Genomic DNA, 20,440 nt, shown 5'->3' on the forward strand with positions numbered 1-20,440 from the left:
AATGCTTAAAGAAATAAATATGACATAAACAATAAATAATGATTAAATAATATAAAACATAAATTCTTACCTTTTAATAACCTTATTATAATGCCAAGAGTTTCACCTTATCATCTCAACTTTAGGAAGTTAGCTATTCATTATTCAAAGTGTAAAACTTTGAATATGAAATTAACATGCTAATTGTATTTAAATGAAGAAATAAAGGAAAAATATAGAGAGAAATATTATGAACTCAAAGGTTTGTTCATAGAATGACGGATATCCCAATACATTACAATGCACCCCTATTTATAGCCAATTTTGGGGAGAAAACCACAAATAAAATATTATTTTTTACACAAAAGTCTTCATTGGTGTTCCAAGAAATTAATATTATATTACACATCACTTTTGAAGGTCTTCTTCTTCGAATTTGCTTCTTCACATAAAATGAAACATGTGGATAATTGAGTTGTCTAGTTGTGGTATTTTTTTCAGAATATTTGACCAAGTAATTTGAGAGATATGGTCAAAATACTAGAGCATGGTAAAACTGCCACTCCTTTGGTAACTTTAATTGTTGCTTAATTTGATCCCAATTGTGAAAGGATTTTTATCTCATGCTTGCCATCAATATTGTAGATATTAACATCAACTTTCTACAGGTCCAAGAATCATCTTAATCCCATTTGCAATGCCAAGTTTATTCTTGTTTTATCGAACCTGTAAAAATAGTAAAAACTTATAATTACACAACAACTTATATTTTATACAATTTATTATAAAACATATAATATTTAAACATTTAATAAAACAAAAACTATATATTTATATTATAAAACATTTAATTAATGTACAATTTTTATGTTTATCAGTATCATATGATCTCACATTTTCTCTGGGTGGTTCTTGTAAACGTGTTCTATTAATAATAGAATTTTCACCTCCAGTTGTGTTTATTTCCATATCTACGACCTTGAGGTTTTCAAAAGACTCTACAAGATCATGAAGATCATTGAGACCAATATTCTCTATAGTTGTCATCATATTATTTTTTTTTTTTTTTTTTTGAGATAGTTTTGCTAAGATTTACCATTTTTTCATCGTCGATTAGTGGTTTTTCAAATGTTGGTCCTTTTCTCTCTGATGTAATAAGGGTTCAAAACCAAAAGATGGTGGTAACCTTCTTTCTGGAGTTCTTTTACTAGAATTTGATTGTTGTTTTGGAGTTTGGATTCTTGATTGAATATCTTTTAACGTCTCAATAATTTTTCTTGTTTTTCAATGATTTCTTTATTTTTATGTGGTACATAGTAGGGGTGTCAAAATCAGACACGGCCCACCAACCCGACACTAATCAACCCGAAAAAAATAAGGTTTGGGTTTGGGGTTTTCGGGTTTGGGTCAGATCGGGTTAGACCCAATAGCTGACCCGAAAAAATGGTCGGATTGGTTTGGGTTCGGCTCAACTTGGGTTGCCTGAAAATTTATTTTTAAAAATATATAAATATATATATATATATATATAATTACTAAATATTGTCTACATTTTTTTTATATATTTTATGTCTGAAAAAATATTTATTGTATATTTATATCATAAATTTTCATAATTTAATATTTATTTTGAACATTTTTATTTTTTAAATAATTGTTTATTTGATTTAGTAAACATACTTTATTTTTCTACTATTAGACTTCAAATTTAAATCATATATATGATGAATATTTTGTTATTATGTGTTTAAATTAAAATATTATTATTATTATTATTTTGAATTTTATTTAATTTTCTTTAAAAAAATTCAAAATCGGGTTATACGAGTTGCTCGGGTTCAGGTTGGGTTGAGGGTTTTCGGACTGGCTCGGGTTCGGTTAATTTTTTAATAGTACTATTGCTCAACCCGAACCAACTCACCCGACCCACCCGAATTGACACCCCTAGTACATAGTATAGCTGACTTTCATAATTCTACTATCTTTTGGATTTCTCTAGAATGTCCCGAGAGTTTAGAGGAATTCAGGACTATTTCTAGGAATATGTTACTTTGAATCATATTTTTACCTCGGTAATTTGATATGTTCCTAGTTGTCCCGAAATCTAACCTTGGTTAAATCTTTTTGTTTCAGTATTCCAAGATATTAGGATAAACCTAAAAATAATACATCTCAGGCGTATATTCAATCCATATTTTGAGAAAATCTCCTTCTCGGCAAGAAAAGTTACTAAATAATGATAATTTTATATGTATGAAATAAAATCCTAGGCTCTGTATAATTATTTTCTAATAATAATAAAACCAAGGGTATTTTGAGTAATTTTGATGACAATATTTATACCTAGAGGACCTGATTGGGAAATTTTTTGAAAATTAAATGATTAATTTGTGAACGTCCAAAGAAAAGGGATCAAATTCAGTTTTTGTTAAACATTAGGGATCAATTTGGGTTTTTGCACGTTTCGACATCAAAGAAAAACAAAATATATTTTACACCATACATCCATCGAACAAGGTAAATGGCAACGCTAATTCTAGAACAGATTGTGACACGATACATAGTACACGCCTTAAACAATACCACTAAGTGATAATCTTTGATAGAAAATCTAAAAAACATATTCGAAATTAGTTTTTGATGAGCTCTGCCATAATTAAAGTTAAAAATAGTTACGGTATTTATATCTTTCAATTCCTTCTCTCACATATCTTTATTATATCATTACTTTATTACTTATATTTGTAAGAAAGATATTCGATTTGTCGTATATGTATTTACTTATAAAAAGTATATAGTTTTTCGTACCTAAGAATTGAATTGCATATGAAAACTTTCCGATTAACTTTTTTTTTGTTTATCGAAACATTGGTAATATGTCGAAGATATGTGACCATCCACTCATTTTTCAATCTTTAAAGAAGCTATACTAAGGACACATTTTTTTTATTTGCATTCCATCACGATGTAAAATGTTATCTTAGTCATAAGAATGGAGTGTAGTAGCTTAAGATCTATTCTTGAAATATATTTTAATTTGTCTCTCGATTGTGAACTAAGCATTTGTACCAGTTCACAACTAAAGCCACATTTTGTGGAATTTCTACATATAGATAATCCATCTAAAGCTATTTTACTCCTTGCCAAATAGATAAGATATAATATACACACAATTATATTTATTCGTAATTAACAATCTTAGTACAAATCTTATCTTATATTTTAAAAATCTAATTTAATAATGTAAATCGCATTTGTATACTCTAAATGTAGACTCAGCTGTGTAAATTGGAAGAGAAAAGGCATCCAATTTACCCAAAAAAGTATTTAACTTTTTTAAATATATATATATATATATAAAATAAATATGAACTATAATTTTTTTATATATATTTTATGTCTTAAAAATATTTATTGTATATTTATATCATAAATTTTCATAATTTAATATTTATTTTGAACTTTTTAATTTTTTAAATAATTGTTTATTTGATTTAGTAAATATACTTTATTTTTCTACGATTAGACTTTCAAATTTAAATCATATTTATGAGGGAGATTTTGTTATTATGTGTTTAAATTAAAAATTATTATTATTATTATTTGAATTTTATTTAATTTTCTTTAAAAAAATTCAAAATCGGGTTATACAGGTTGATGGGTTGATTCGTGTTCAGGTTCGGGTTGAGGGTTTTTGGGTTGGCTCGTATTCGGGTTCGTCTTCGGGTTCGGATAGGATTCGGGTTGAGAAATTTTTGAATAGTACTATTGCTCAACCCACCCGACCTATCCGAATTGACACCCCTAGTACATAGTATAGCTGACTGTCATAATTGTACTATCTTTTGAATTTCTCTAGAATGTCCCGAGAGATAGAGGAATCCAGGACTATTTCTAGGAATCTGTTACTTTGAATCATATTTTTACCTTGGTAATTTGATATGTTCCAAGTTGTCCCGATATCTAACCTTGGTTAAATCTTTTTTGTTTCAGTATTCCAAAATATTAGTGTTAGACCTAAATTTATTGTGGCGATACGAATCAAAACAATCAGGCTATTAGTTAAAATCAGTAGACAATATAAAAGCAGGACTAAGTTTTTAGAACTTAGATAACTAGAAGCAGAACCTAGTCTGGAATTAGGATAACTTGACGTCTTCTATGCTAACGGAAGTAGTCTTAAATGTTACCGTTACTTTATCAAGTTCAAGTATTTATTGCACCATTAAATGCTGTACTAAGTTATTTAATTCGCTTTACCCATTTTAGTAAGTAACAAGACCGATTGTGTTGAAAGCTTTTTGCAGGATCCATTTAAGGAATAAAGTTGTTTATTTCAGACATCAAAAGAGCCATTTTTGATTATGGACGTTGGATTCAAGTTATCTATATATATGAATCAAAACCACTTAGAGCTGATCACTGATCTTTTATCTATCCAACGCTACTTTGAGCAACCGCAAATCAATCATCATTTTCTAAGCTCAAACTTGCAGAAAATCAGTACACGCTTCATATTTTAACATCTGATCTTTGGAGATCATCTTGTATAGCTGTTTCTTCATCTCTTCAAGCAAAACACCTCACTACATTTTGAGAGGAGTTTGTAAACTGGAAAATAGTCTTTTCCAGAACTTTATTATACTGAGTTACTTTGTGTTTAGTTACTAAGAGTTTCAGTAGGCAAAAGATAAGCCCTGCTGAAGTGGGTGTCTACAAGTGTTGTACTGTAAAATCCAAAGTCTTTTAGTGATACCTTCTGCAAACAGAAGAAGGGGAGACGTAGAAGATTTTATCTTCGAACTTCCAGAAATAATTACTGTTTTATTGCCTACTGTTATTACTGTTTTCACCTTACTCCATCGGATCGTTTCCGCACTTACTTTTGTGATCTGTTGGACTTACACTCGAACAAGAACAACTACAATATCTACCAGGATTCTAGCACCCTTTGCAAAAACTATCATCAAAGGAGAAGAGTTTATTCAATCCCCCCCTCTAAACTCTACATCGATCCCCAACAAGTGGTATCAGAGCAGATTTCTCTTGTTCTGAAAATTTGCAACAGTTATGGAACATTTTAGCAAGGTTCTCATGTTCTTGAAAGAAGATTTTGATGATTGAAAGATCTGGATGCAAGCTCATCTTGCAGCCCTAGATGATGACATGTGGTATGTCATCACAGACGGCTCATTAAAGATCTTAAAGCCAAATACAGCTATTGCAGTTACTGAAGGTGCACCACAAATGGTTGAAAAATCAAGAAACGAATGGACTGTAGAAGATAAGAAGAAAGATAATCTCGACAATGTTGCAAAGGATATTCTTTATAAAACTCTTGATAAAAACACATTTAGTAAAATCAAATGTGTTCTGCTGCGAAAGAAATCTGGGAAAAGCTCATTAAAAATATGTGAAGGAAATGAGCAGACAAAGGATAATAAACTGTCTGTAGCAATGCAGAACTTTGAAAATCTGAAAATGAAGGCTGGAGAAACTCTAAATGAGTTTGATGAACGTTTCAGCAGCCTGGTTAATGAACTCGCAGCCCTTGGTAAAGAGCATAGCAACAGAGAAATAGCACTCAAGGTGATGAGAGCTTTACCTAGGGAATGGGACGTCAAAACAATGGCTATGAGAGTCTCTAAAGATCTAAACAAGTTGGAGCTACATGACTTGTTCGTCGACTTAAAAGCCTACGAGTTCGAGCTAGAAGAGAGAAGCGGAGAAGAGCCATCAACAAACCTACCAACCAAGGCCCTTGCTGCTACTGCTGCTACTATTTCTACTGCTGCTGCTGTAGTCATCCCACAAGCAGTACCTGCTACCTTTACTGAGAGTACTTCTCAAAAGATCAACAATGACGCTATGTCTCTCTTTGTAAAAAAGTTCTCTAGGTTCATGAAGAAGAATCACCGAGCTTACCAAAATCCTAATCGGAGCTTCAAAAATGATTCACCTCATGGTGATATGGCGTGTTTCGACTGTGGAAAGATTGGTCACTTTATTGCTGACTGTCCAAAGCCCAAGAAAGATGACCAGAAGAAGAAAGAGTACAAAAAGAATGAAAAGAAGTTCAGAAAAGACCGCAAAGCGATGATTGCTGAAGAAAGCAAATCTAAATGGGCGGATTTCAGTTCTGAGTCATCTGACTCAGAAGTCATTCCAGTGAAAGTGACGCAGAAGAGATCAAATGTCTTATGGCGGATGTTGAACCAAACTCGACATCTGAAGAGGTATTCGACTTTGACTCTGACGAATTTACACGAATTGATTTAATTAAAGCATTGCATGACATGGTAGGGGAGTACTCGAGACTTTCTCAATCATTCGAGGAAGTTAAGATTGAAAATCTAAACTTAAAAAATCAAGTCAGTAAATTCACTTGCTTGCAAGAGAATAGCTGCAATGCTTTGAAAGTGGAGATGAGTAAGTTGAAAACCGAGAATGAAAGAGTCAAGACAGATTACCAGACAATGAGATCTGAAAATCAGAAGCTGTCTATTCTGATAAATGCTTGGAATAAGTATTCTGTTTCATTGAAAAAGATGCAAGAATTGCATAAGCAATCCGGAGATAGAAGTGGTCTCGGATTCAGCAATAATGAAAGCACTTCTGTAGTCAGTACCAAGCCAGAACTGGATAAAGGCAAAGAGAAATTCATTCACTTTGTTAAATCCAGTGTGGTATATGAACCTGAAGTACCAACTGTTCAAGTTGAAATGAATGTAAATCAGATGAACATAAGGAAGAATTATGGCCTGGGATATGTTGAACCTAAGGGAAAAGTTCACCAGAGTGCTGGATCCAGTAGAGGATTCAACTCAGGAGGACAACCTCCTATGAAGGTTAAAAACTATCAGTACTATAATTCTATACCTGTTCAGAAGAGATACATGCTAGACAACACAAACAGAAGGGAAAAACAACATTCCAATATGCATACTGTTAGAAATAACAGATCCTCTGCTGCACACACCTCTATGGATACCCGAAATACAAAATCACCGAAAATTGTACAAATGTGGGTTCCTAAGGGACTAATAAGGCTCGGACCCAAGTAGATTGGGTACCAGATACTAAAATTTGTGTTTGGGAACAGGTGAAGAAAGCTAAAGTAAGCAGCTCCACATGGTATCTGAACAGTGGATGTTCCAGACACATGACTGGACAGAGAAATCTACTTTCTGAAATAATGAGCTGTACTGGACCAAAGATAACCTTTGGAGATAACTCAAAAGGTAAAACCATGGATAATGGTAAGATTATCCATGGTAACATAACTATCAATAACTTACTACTGGTTGAGAATCTCTCTTATAATTTGATTAGCATTAGTCAACTGTGTGATAATGGTTATTCTGTAGCTTTTCAGAAGCACATATGCACAGTTAAAGATTCTGCTGAGTCTACTGTATTAACTGGAAAGAGAGAAAGCAACACTTACAAAGTATCATGGAACTTAGATCTTGTTACTGTTCCTACATGTTTAGTTTCTTCTCTTACTGATAAGCATTGGCTCTGGCACAAGAGATTGAATCATCTGAATTTCAAATCAATCAATAATCTCAAGAAGCATAACATAGTTGATGGTTTGCCTGATATTAATTTTATTAAGAATCATGTGTGTTCTGCATGTCAGCTTGAAAAACAGATCAGATCCAGCTTCAAGAACAAAGGTAGTAAATCAACTTCAAGATGTTTGGAATTACTGCATAAGGACTTATTTGGTCCAATCTCTATCATGAGCTTCGGGAGAATGAAATATACCCTTGTTGTTATTGATGATTTCTCTAGATTTACTTAGGTGATATTTCTTGCTGGAAAATATCAAACCAGTAACCTCCTGATCAAGCTTTTGAAAAAGATTCAAAATGAAAAATCTTCTTCCATTATTAAAATCAGAAGTGATCGGGGTACTGAGTTCACTAACAAAATTCTTGAGTTGTATTTAGATGAACATGGAATTCATCATGAATATTCAGCTGCCAGAACACCTCAACAGAACGGAGTAGGTGAGAGGAGAAACAGAACTCTTAAAGAAGCTGCTAGAACAATGCTAGCAGATGCAGATATCTCTCGGCGCTTCTGGGCAGAAGCAATCAACACTGCATGCTAGACGCAAAACCGAACAATGATCAACAAAAGGCATAATCAGACTCCTTATGAGATATGGAAATGGAGTAAGCCTAATGTATCTTATTTCCACGTATTTGGTTTCAAATGCTTTTTGCTCAATAATGGCAAAAATTATTTAACTGCATTTGATTCAAAATCAGATGCTGGACTATTTCTTGGTTACTCTGCTGTGAGCAAAGCTTTCAGAATCTTCAACAATAGAACTCTAAATGTTTAAGAATCGGTTCATGTTGTCTTCGATGAGGATAGCAGTACTCCTGAAATATCTAATATGTCAAATTTGAGTAACAGGTTAGACATGATTAACTTGGAACTGGATAGTGAAGATGATGCAGAACCAAGTACCAAAGATGTTCAAAATCCTGAACCAGACATTCCAATAGTGGAACCAGAAGTACAGACATTATATTTACCAGTACCAGCAGAAGACACTCAAGAACCTATTACTGGTTCAGTTGAGATCAATCCAAATATATCAAACCAGGAAGAAATCTCTTTAAACCCTTTTATTTGGAAAAAATATCATCCTCCATCTTTGGTTATTGGAAATCCAGCAGCGCCCTTGAGAACCAGAAGGCAAATTATTAATAAATATATGCATGCTGCTTTTATTTCTCAGGATGAACCAAAGAAAATTGAAGAAGCTCTTCTGGATCCTAGTTGGATTGAAGCTATGCAAGAAGAACCGAATCAATTCAAAAGAAACAAAGTTTGGTTTCTAGTACCTAGACCTTCTCACCAAACTGTCATTGGAATCCGATGGGTATTCAGAAACAAACTAAATGAAGAAGGCACAGTGATTAGAAATAAAGCAAGACTGATGGCTCAAGGTTTTAGACAAGAAGAAGGAATCGAATATGATGAAACTTACGCGCCAGTAGCAAGGCTCGAAGCTATCAGAATATTTTTGGCCTTTGCTGCCTTTAAGAATTTCAAAGTTTATCAAATGGATGTAAAGAGTGCCTTCCTAAATGGTCTACTACAAGAAGAGGTCTACGTCGAACAGCCTCCAGGTTTTATTGATCATTTTTCACCTCATCGTATATTTAAATTACACAAAGCTCAGTATGGTTTAAAACAGGCACCTAGAGCATGGTATGACACTTTGTCACAATTTTTTATCAATCATGATTTTACAATTGGCACAGTAGACAAGGCCTTGTTCACTCTAGTCATGAATAAACATATTCTATTAGTGCAGATCTATGTTGATGGCATTATTTTTGGTCAACTAACCCCAAACTATGTGCAAAGTTTGCTAAGTTGATGCAGGATCAATTCGAAATGAGCATGATGGGAGAATTAACATTTTTCCTAGGATTACAGATCAAACAACTTGATACTGTTATTTTCATAAATCAAGCCAAGTATACTAAAGAGCTACTGAAAAAGTTTGGTATGGAAGCATGCTCTGCTGCTTCCACTCCAATGAGCTCATCTACCAAGTTTGATAAAGATGAAAGTGTAATTTCAGTAAAGGTAACTCAGTATCGTGGTCTCATTGGCTCATTATTGTATCTTACTGTCAGTAGACCTGATATTTAATTTGTTGTCTGTATTTGTGCAAGATTTCAATCTAACCCCAATCAATCTCATTATATTGCTGCTAAATGTATTCTGAAGTACTTAAAAGGAACTCAAAATATCGGCTTATGGTATCCCATTGATTCATCTTTCAATCTTATTGGATATTCAGATGCTGATTATGCAAGTTGCAAACTAGATAGGAAAAGCACAAGTGATTTTTGTCAATTCCTTGGTGATATACTGATCTCCTCGTTTAGTAAAAAGCAGACTTCCATAGCTACGTCTACTGCAGAAGCAGAATACCTTGCTGCTGGAAGTTGCTGCTCTCAAATACTTTGGATGCAACAACAACTCAAAGTCTATGGAATTCAAGCCTCTGAATCACCTATCTTATGTGACAATACCATTGCCATTGCAATCACGCAAAATCCAGTACTTCATTACAGAACGAAGCACTTCGACATCAGACATCATTTTATAAGAGATCATGTGCAGAAAAAGGACATCCGTCTGGAATATATTTCTACTGATTTACAAGCAGCAGATATCTTTACTAAACCTCTGCCTGAGAATAAGTTTTTTTACTTTCGAAATATATTGGGATTAATTTATTTAACTTGATTTTATTAATGTTATTATCTAGTTAATTATTATCGATTTTGTGTTAACTCTGTTCTCTTTGCAGAAGAATAAAAAGACAATTTAAGATAAATATTGTTATTTCATCTTGAATGTAATCAAAACCAGGTTACACTACACAATTCAGTATCTACATAATCTTTCCACTTAGTAATCCAGTTATTCAACTCATGACTCCTAATTTGTTCAAAGGAATCTGTGCTATCGAGCAGATGCCACTCCTTCCAGAGAATCATCTGAAGCAGAACTCTTTTAGTAGCCAGCTCAGAGACTTGATCAACTTGAAACTCGCGTTTGTACTTTCTCGCTCTTGCTCTTTGAGCAGTAATAGAAGTCAAACCATTTTGATACACATTCTGCAGCTCCTGCACTTTGAACCATATGGACATGACCTTCATCCAGACATACTCCTCTATGGTTTTCTTCAAAGCTTCCAGATGTGGAAGTGTCTCTGGTGTTACCAAGACATGAGTGTTGCTACAAGCATCAGAATTGATTGAGTCTGACATGTCGAATTACTATTTTCTTATTATTTATAGACATGTTGCATTTAATGGTGAAGAAGTTTAATAGTTTTACGTCAACCGAATTGTTTAACTGAATTACATAGACTGAGCCTTTCTTACTCAATTTTTATCATTATCATTCATTCAATGAAAGCAATAGATAAACAAAACATGTCAAAATGAGATTTTTCATTCGTAAAACTAGAAGCTTTATATTGAGTTTATCTACTACATTTGTTGATATCAGCAGCTTGAAGTACTTTTCTATTGCAAAGTACTTCAACAGGAACTTATCTAAGGACTGCTGGGACCCCCCCCCCCACTCTCTCGCTTTGCGTGATCGTGGTTGGTGAAGGGGATTATCCCTCAGCTTAGTCCTAACAAGAATGAACAATATAATTGATTGTTCATATTAATAAACTGAGGATTTTCTTCTTAGTCTTCATATCTTGAAAAAGGATGTCTTCAAACATCTTCTTACGAGAGGCTGGAAGTTGTCTTTGGAATTCCTCTGCTGATTCTGACTCTGGAGAAGGCTCCGAGAGATCACTTGCACTTATCATTTGTGTTGGTTTGATGAAAAGATTGAATGATTTAGTTTGTGAATTTGCAGGTATTTTTGTAGAGTCTTGGGAAGTTGAAGAGACGACGATTTGACTACACGAATACCAAGATTAATCTATCTTTTCCTCAGAAACCGTATCGTCGCATTTATTAATTGCATGAATTTAGGGAGAACAGTATCGTTTTTCAGACTGTCACTTTTATACCCTGTCAGAAGCAGAAATGATGTTTGTCTTTTTCATAAAACAAGTGTCTACTGGTTTTTGTACTAATCGGCTGAAAATATTTCAGCATCTTATGACTTCCAGTAGATATTATCATAAACGACAAACCCTCTTCTGATTCTTTTTCAGTAACCATCTGGACAGCCCGCTCTTTTTATTACTTTTCAAATTTTGAAATAATTAGTGTCTTTCTGACACATTCTGCATGACTTTTCTCATATTCAACCGTAAACATATTGACATGTGTCCTTTTGTTTACATTGACGGATGTACATTCTCTTTTGAATATTAACCGCTCTTTTTACTCCTTTTCACCTTTCACGTTTCCAGAATCTTACTCTCTAACTACTGCTTTCTTTCGAAATCGTGATTACACAATCTACTTCGAAGCTTTTTTACAGGCAAATAAATGGCTGGAGCTTATACCCTCAATGCTTATCAAGTCAACTTTGCATCAGTACTTACCATCAAGGATGAAGGACTTGTTCAGATGTTCAAAGATGTTGAAAAATCTGGACTCTAAAAGTTTCTGGAAGCACCTGCTGTTATCTACAAGACCACACTTTTGGAATTCTTCGCCAAAGCAACTATTCAAGATGGGAATATTGTTTATTCTCAGGGGGACACATCTATCTCTATTGATGCCACATTGCTTGGTTCAACTTTCTTTCTTCCAATCTTAGGAACCTTTGATCTGTCAGGACTTTTGAAGGAAGATATGTACATTGCCCTCTCTACCTTCTCAGCTTCTGGAGAGGAACTCTCTCCCTCATGTTTCAAGAAGCTTCTGAAAATGGAGTACCAAGTACTCGCTGATATTGTGGCAAAAGGCACTTCTTGTGAAAGCCGGTACTTTTGATAAGTTAACCAAAGAAAAAGTTCAGTTGATGGTAGCAATAACTTCTGAGATTAAGGTAGATTGGAGTTGGTTTCTATTCAAAATCATGAGAGAAATGATTTCACGAAAAAGTATTGGGTTTTCTGTTCAAATTAGCCATATGTTGAAGGATGTTGGTTTTCCGTTCACCCTGAACAGGATGCTTCTTTTATTACTATGGCAGACGCTGATAATGTGCTTGATCTTCGACCTTAGCCAACTGTGGCTGAATTTGTTTCAATAAAAAAAAGAGATTGGGGATGCCCAGGCAGAAGGCCAAGCTGTTCTAAAGAAAATCATAAGAAAGAGTAATTGTCTTGACTGATTCGGAGAAGACTGTATCTGAAGAATTAGCTGCACCTACTGCTGTTTCTATTCCAGTAGCAACTCCAAGCAAAAAGAAGCTTAGAACTACCATCCGCATCAAGAAAACAGCAGTCATTGCTGATTTGGATATTGTCTCGTTGAGACAAGTATTTCCAGCTGTCAACTCACCCAAACCCAAGTCTGTTTCGGATCCAGCAGTCACTATTGTTGTTTCACAACCAACTGCTGCCACCTCTGTCATCGCACCAGTAGATGCTGTTATTTCATTAGCGTCAACTTCAGTGTCTACTCTCGGACCTGTTACTGGAGTTGTTTTACGAGATTCACTAGCCGGATCCTCCACTACTCGATCTGTGCTGCCTTCTCCTACTGGAAAAGGAAAGTTATTTGAAGAACCCCAATGCCAACGCACCAAAAACACAGTACAAACTGGCATTGAGCTCCACCTTCAGGAAATTGAAAACTCTGCCAAGGAAAATTTTTTATTTTTTGATGAATGGCTGAAGATGAGAGTTTTTCATCCTCTCACTTATTTACGTACTGAAAACACATTGGGACGCATGATGATGCATGAGAAGAGAGTTTTTGCTACTGCAAAAACCAAAAAATTCATTGAGGCAATGAATCGAAGAAACTACATCCTAGATCAATTAAGGCAGAAGGAAATGGACTCTATATTGTCAACGCTCTATATTGTCAACACTAAAGTCGAATTTTGACCAATGAGTCCTATAACTTCTCGTGATCAGGATATTATCAATCTTATCTCTGATAAATTGAATTTGTTGATTGAACAGATTCACACTCAAGAGCAGGCTTTTGCTAAGCCTCTTTCATACAGATTAGGCATGGTTCCTGAACTTTTGCAGATACAGCCAGTTGAGGAAAGGACCACAGCTCCCATAAACGCAAAGGTCTCAAGTACTCCTGCACTACCAGAACTGCCTACTCAATCATCGTCATTAATCTCTGTTCAAGAGCTGGCCTCGGTGGATGAGGTCATTCAGTCCATTGTTCCTACTGTTGCTCCACCTCAATCAAATCAGAATGTGTTCTCCTTATAAACCTCACCCGAAACCCAATCCATGGAAGCTTCAGATGATCATCCTTTACCAAATCTTGAGAAATTTTCTGCTGAACATCAAGCAAAAATGACAGCTCTCCTGCATTGGTCATCTGACCTCATCCCCTCGGAGCAACCACTGGAAACAACTGAAAATGTTCACCACGTCGAGAATGTTGCTTCTGAACAAATTAATGCTCTTGAAGTCACCTCTCCTGCTCCATCTGCTGTTGAGGAAGCTATTGCAGCACATACTCTCTCGACTGCTCCAGAAGAACTCTCTGTTGAACCTGGTCCTTCTATTGCTTTCCTGGACACGATCCCTCCTACTGCTTTACCACAGTTTCTCGTCTCTACTGCATTGGTTGTATCTGTTTCTGACTCTGCTGCTCATATTGCCCATGTTGCCGAAATCAGGTAGCGTATGCTCGCCAGAACTCCTTCTCCGGAAACAGAAATATTTAATATGGAATTTGAGATAGAAACTCTGCAAATAAATCTCAACAATCTATCGGAGATGGTTAAGCAAATATCGCGTGAACATGCCGCAGAAGTGAGTGGCGCACAGTTTTTCCGAGACTGTATCTCTAAAGAGATATTTTGCACGATGGAATCTGTTAACAAAATGCATGCTGAGACAATTGTTTTTAGACAGGCTGTTTCCAGAAGTCAAGGTGCTATCATGCTCGGACAAATTGACATTCTCCAACGACTCACCGACCATGATGATGTTATTCGTTCAGTTTCTACTACAATGGAGTTGATGGATGCTAAGATTGAGTCTCAATCTCAATCTCTTAATACTCTAAGTGAACAAGTATCTCATCATACACCATATCTGGAGATGCTCAACAATGGGATAATGAATCTCTCTAGGCGTATGGACTACTTAATTGCTCAAGTCATGGCCGCTGATGCCAAAAAAAGGGAAGAAACACAAACAGAAGGAAGTCAACCAGAAGATAGAAGAACTGGAGACTTGGCAGAATCCTCTGCCAGAAGAAATCTTAATGCTAATGATCAGGATGTTGAAATTATTTTCAGAGACATTGGCACTCATAACTAAAATCTTTGTTGTTTAAGTATCTTAATATATTTCGTTGTTTTATATTGTTGTTATCTATCTTTGCTAACATCCAGGTTTTGGCATCACTACAAAGAGGGAAATTGTTAGACCTAAATTTACTGTGGCGATACGAATCAGAACCAGCAGGATGTTAGTTAAAATCAGTAGACAATATAAAAGCAGGACTAAGTTTTCAGAACTTAGATAACCAGAAGCAGAATCTAGTCTGGAATTAAGATAACTCGACGTCTTTTATGCTAACGGAAGTAGTCTTAAATGTTACTGTTACTTTATCAAGTACAAGTATTTATTGCACCATTAAATGCTATACTAAGTCATTTAATTCGCTTTACCCATTTTAGTAAGTAACAAGACTGATTGTGTTGAAAGCTTTTTGCAGGATCCATTTAAGGAATAAAGCTGTTTCTTTCAGACATCAAAAGAGCCATTTTTGATTATGGACATTGGATTCAAGTTATCTATATATATGAATCAAAATCACTTAGAGCTGATCACTGATCTTTTATCTATCCAACGCTACTTTGAGCAACCGTGAATCAATCATCATCTTCTAAGCTCAAACTTGCAGAAAAGCAGTACACGCTTCATATGTTAACATCTGATTTTTGGAGATCATCTTGTACTGCTGTTTCTTCATCTCTTCAAGCAAAACACCTTACTACATTTTGAGAAAAGTTCGTAAACTAGAAAAGAGTCTTTTCCAGAACTTTGTTATACTGAGTTACTTTGTGTTTAGTTACTAAGAGTTTCAGTAGGCAAAAGATAAGCCCTGCTGAAGTGGGTGTCTACAAGTGTTGTACTGTAAAATCCAAAGTCTTTTAGTGATACCTTCTGGAAACAGAAGAAGGAGAGACGTAGAAGATTTTATATTCGAACTTCCAAAAACAACTACTGTTTTATTGTCTACTGTTATTACTGTTTTCACCTTACTCCATCGGATCGTTTCCGCACTTACTTTTGTGATATGCTGGACTTACACTCGAACAAGAACAACTACAATATCTAACAGGATTATAGCACTCTTTGTAAAAACTATCATCAAAGGAGACGAGTTTATTCAACCACCCCTCTAAACTCTACATCGATCCCCAACAATTAGGATACCTAAAAGTAATACATATCAGGCGTATATTCGATCCATATTTTGAGAAAATCTCCTCCTCGGCAAGAATAGTTGCTAAATAATGATAACTTTATATGTCTGAAATAAAAATCCTAGGCTCTATATAATTATTTTCTAATAATAATAAAACCAAGGGTATTATGAGTAATTTTGAAAATATTTATACCTAGAGGACCTGATTGGGAAATTTTTTAAAAGTTAAATGACTAATTTGTGAGCGTCCAAAGAAAAAGGATCAAATTCAGTTTTTGTTAAACATTAGGGATCAATTTGGGTTTTTGCATGTTTCGACATCAAAGAAAAACAAAATATGTTTTACACCATACATCTATCGAACAAGGTAAATGGCAACGCTAATTCTAAAACAGAATGTGACACGATACATAGTACACGCCCTAAACAATACCACTAAGTGATAATCTTTAATAGAAAATCTAAAAAACATATTCGAAATTAGTTTTTGATGAGCTCTGCCATAATTAAAGTTAAAAATAGTTATGGTATTTATATATTTCAATTTATTCTCTCACATATCTTTATTATATCATTACTTTATTACTTATATTTGTAACAAAGATATTTGATTTGTCGTATATGTATTTACTTATAAAAAGTATATAGTTTTTCGAACCTAAGAATTAAATTGCATATGAAAACTTTCCGATTAACATTCTTTTTTTGTTTATCAAAACATTGATAATATGTTGAAGATATGTTACATCCACTCATTTTTCAAAATTTTAAAAAACTATACCTAGACACATTTTTTTTTATTTGCAACTCATCACGATGTAAAATGTTATCTTAGTCATAAGAATGAAGTAGTAGCTTAAGATCTATTCTTGAAATATATTTCATAATTTGTGTCTCGATTGTGAACTAAGCATTTGTACAGTTCACAACTAAAGCCACATTTTGTGGAATTTCTACATATAGATAATCCATCTAAAGCTATTTTACTCCTTGCCAAATAGATATCATATAATATAACACACAATTATATTTATTCGTAATTAACAATCTTAGCACAAATCTATCTTATTTTTAAAAATCCAATTTAATAATATAAATTGTATTTAGAAATGATGACTCAGTTGTGTAAGTTGGAAGAGAAAAGGCATCCAATTTACCCAAAAAAAGTCGGACAATAAAATTTCTTTTCATTTGCTTAAACAAAATCATAGTATTGCCAATGAAATTAATTTAACAATAGAAGTTGATTCTGTCTGGGCAGAAGAAATTCTTTAAGAACAGAAGTATCAATTACACATCTCACAAACTGTAAAGAATATTACAGGCTAGCATACATCTTGATATTCAGTTGCAGAAAAAATCTGCAAAAAAGAAAATAATCAAAGTTCCAAGAGGCCAAAAACTAGTCATTGATCGAGATAACGAATGATTTCTGTCCTCGCCTTATCCATCAGCATACGACGAGTCTCATCACGAGTCAACTGCTTGGGCCTTTCAAGATTTTGAGGTGGCGGATTTTTAGGAATTGTCCGCGGCTTCTTAGTTTTGGACCGAGTTTGTTGTGCAGGAAGGCATAATATGATTCCGGCTTGTGTTTGATTCCGAGTACGAGGAGGCAATAGATTAATTTCGTGTAAATCAGAGGCAGCCGCTGAAGTCCTCGGTGGAAGAGATTGGCGTGGGGGATAACTGAAAACCATTCAAGGGAAAAACAGTCCCACAACGTAGATTAATGATAATGAATATTCAAATCGGTCACGAAGATCAACAAACGGATTCTGCCATTCGATGATATGATCTTTTGCCCGTGGTAAAAGCAATTAAAAAAATAATATGTTTCAAGAAGTAACACAAAGACAAACCACACGGGGAATACATTTTCTTTAGGCATTTAGAGTTTAGGGTTACATTATGTTCATTGGAGACATCCCAATGGGATATATGACAAACCAACTACTGGGAATATTAACTTACCAAACTTTTTCAAGCTCAACCAAAATACACAACCGAACAGAAAATTAAAAAACCTTCTTAATCTGCATATGAATATAGCGCAAAAATCCCATGCAGACCTAGATTTTCACGTGTTGCCAAGTCTAAGCATGCGCAACTGAAACTTTCACCTTTGACATTAACCAAATGAAGGTCACAGCATTCTTCGAATTGAAAAAAGGAACAAAAGTCGACAAAGTCAATCATATGTCACAGAAAATGTGGTAATTAAAGCAACAACCACCAACAAACTAGATTACCGACCTCTAGATCGACTCATGGATTATGGGAAAATAACAAAATATGCGGACAAAAAATTCCGTTCATACACATTACGAGAGCGTTTAACTGAAATAGTATAAAGCATTCAAGGGGGAAAAAGTCCAAAAGTAAACTATGATTAAGAATTTTCAAATTTTTCATGAAACTTCATACAAGGAATTATGCGATTCAATTAGATGATTTTTTTATATCAGTAGCGAACACCATGAGTTATAGGCCAAGTTTTGAGATGTTGCATAACGAAAAACAAGTGTCATTGCTATGTGGGTATTTCATTACTTTTAAATATTTGAAAACCCCAAGCAGGCCTACATTCTCGTGCATTGCTAATTCTAAGCAGGCGCAACAGAACTTGCAGCATCTTTCAAACAAATTGAATAAATATTCACTGATGCTATTCATTTTTATGATCAAAATGCACACCTTATGGCTTATTCATCATTTATACCAAGTTTATCATTGAAATCTAGAACCATAAGTTTTTTTTTGGTTAAATGCAGCACAATCTCCTAATCACTCTCTTCTACCTTCCAAAGCAAGAAGGGAAACAAATTGTCAAAAGTTTCGGATCATCAAATGGATTTCATCATTGATTAGTGATATACCGTAATTGAGTATAACCCACATAGAAAAAACTAATAAATGGGATAATATTTAAGTATGGCGGTACCATGAATCAGTCGCGCTTGCAGAGGCGCTTGGGTGATTGAGAATGATCTCGGTACTGGTTCCAGGTGTCAGATAATATGGGTGACTCATAGTAGGATCGCCTGGAAAACTGGTGGCTTTCGTAGGAGTCCCAGGCTGCATAGTTAGAACAAGGGATCAAGGGAAGTCATGTAAGTCATTGTATTAAAATCATGAAAAATGTCAACAGACAACACTGTCAATCTTAAATCCCTAAAATTATGATCACAAATGCGACAACCAATAATCTTGATAGCGGATTTCTAGAAAAGAAAAATAGATTAAAAAACGTGCAATCACAAAAATATGGGGACGTAGAACCATGACCTAAGATATGCGAATAAAAACATGAAAGAAAGACTTATGTTTCAAAAAGTAACATAACGACAAATACAATGCACAATTGCTATATGGGATTTCATTTCCTATTATGTCGTTGAAAGTTGTGATTTAAGTCATCATGTAAGTCCATCTCCAGCATATGACATTGAATGAATCGTACGGAAACATCACAACGACATTTATATTAAGGCAACAAAAACAAACCAACTAACGGAAAACTAAATTAGGGAAATATTTAAGCTCCAAGCCAGACCACATCAGAATACAAAAAGTTACCCAACTTTTGAAATCTGCAATCAGAATTGGCGCGAAAAACCTAACCAGACCTAATTCTTATGCATTGCTAACTCTAAACAAACAAAACAGAAACTTTCATCAAAATTTTACCAAATCAAATCAATCAAAAAAACAGAGCACATTCATCAGTAATACCAGAACACACAAAAAACCAGAATTGTCAACACAATTTTTTTAACATTAGTTTTGTTACCGGAAGCCCAAAACTACAGCCATCTGCTTTCGCACCTTCCAAAGCCAAAAAGAAGGGAAAAGATTTATGAATACTAGTCAATGCTTCAGATCATCTAATGTATCTTAATATTAGTGAGTAACACATAACAATTGGGGAAACCCACAAAAAAAACCAATAATCGAGAATAAACCCCATGAGTGATTCAAACAAAAACAATAGAAAAAAAAGTTAATCAACCTGGATAGTTAATCAAAATGACATTGAGTGAAAGAGGCCAGAAGAATAATAAAAGCTTGTTCAAAATTCAAATGAGAAACACCCGATGTAATGATATGAAGGAACCCTACACAGAAAAGATGGGCATATATATAAAACACATAAAAATCAGTAAATGAATTGATCTAACCAAAACCCTAGACTCCAGAGTAAGTTGACATACATTCAATTATATATAGTAAAAGGAAGATGTACATGCATAAAATCACATAAATACATACAAAATCGCCTCTTTCCATTTGTTGTTTTTAGCACAAAGGTAAATAGAGTTGCAGAGAAGTGGAGAAAAAGAACTGATTTTGGTGATTTAAGGAAATCAAAGGGAAGCAAAAACATAAAATTCTGGGAAGAGATATACATA

The 20,440-nt window shown here is 34.3% G+C and overlaps 1 long non-coding RNA gene across 10 annotated transcripts in view; it reads right to left on the reverse strand.

Annotated features, from left to right (window-relative positions):
- Positions 1-20,440, reverse strand: part of LOC140803368 (uncharacterized) — a 102,331-nt gene that overhangs the window by 79,733 nt on the left and 2,158 nt on the right. For 8 of the 10 annotated variants that reach the window (XR_012111852.1, XR_012111849.1, XR_012111851.1 and 5 more), the window contains exon 2: positions 18,973-19,106. This is a non-coding gene — a long non-coding RNA (uncharacterized lncRNA). Of the gene's footprint in view, positions 1-17,266; positions 17,718-17,787; positions 17,807-18,972; positions 19,107-20,440 lie in introns of those variants that run through there. The other 2 variants (XR_012111845.1, XR_012111853.1) reach the window with 2 other exon arrangements.

Source organism: Primulina eburnea, chromosome 10, assembly GCF_022965805.1.
Source record: "Primulina eburnea isolate SZY01 chromosome 10, ASM2296580v1, whole genome shotgun sequence".
Classification (NCBI taxonomy): Eukaryota; Viridiplantae; Streptophyta; class Magnoliopsida; order Lamiales; family Gesneriaceae; genus Primulina; species Primulina eburnea.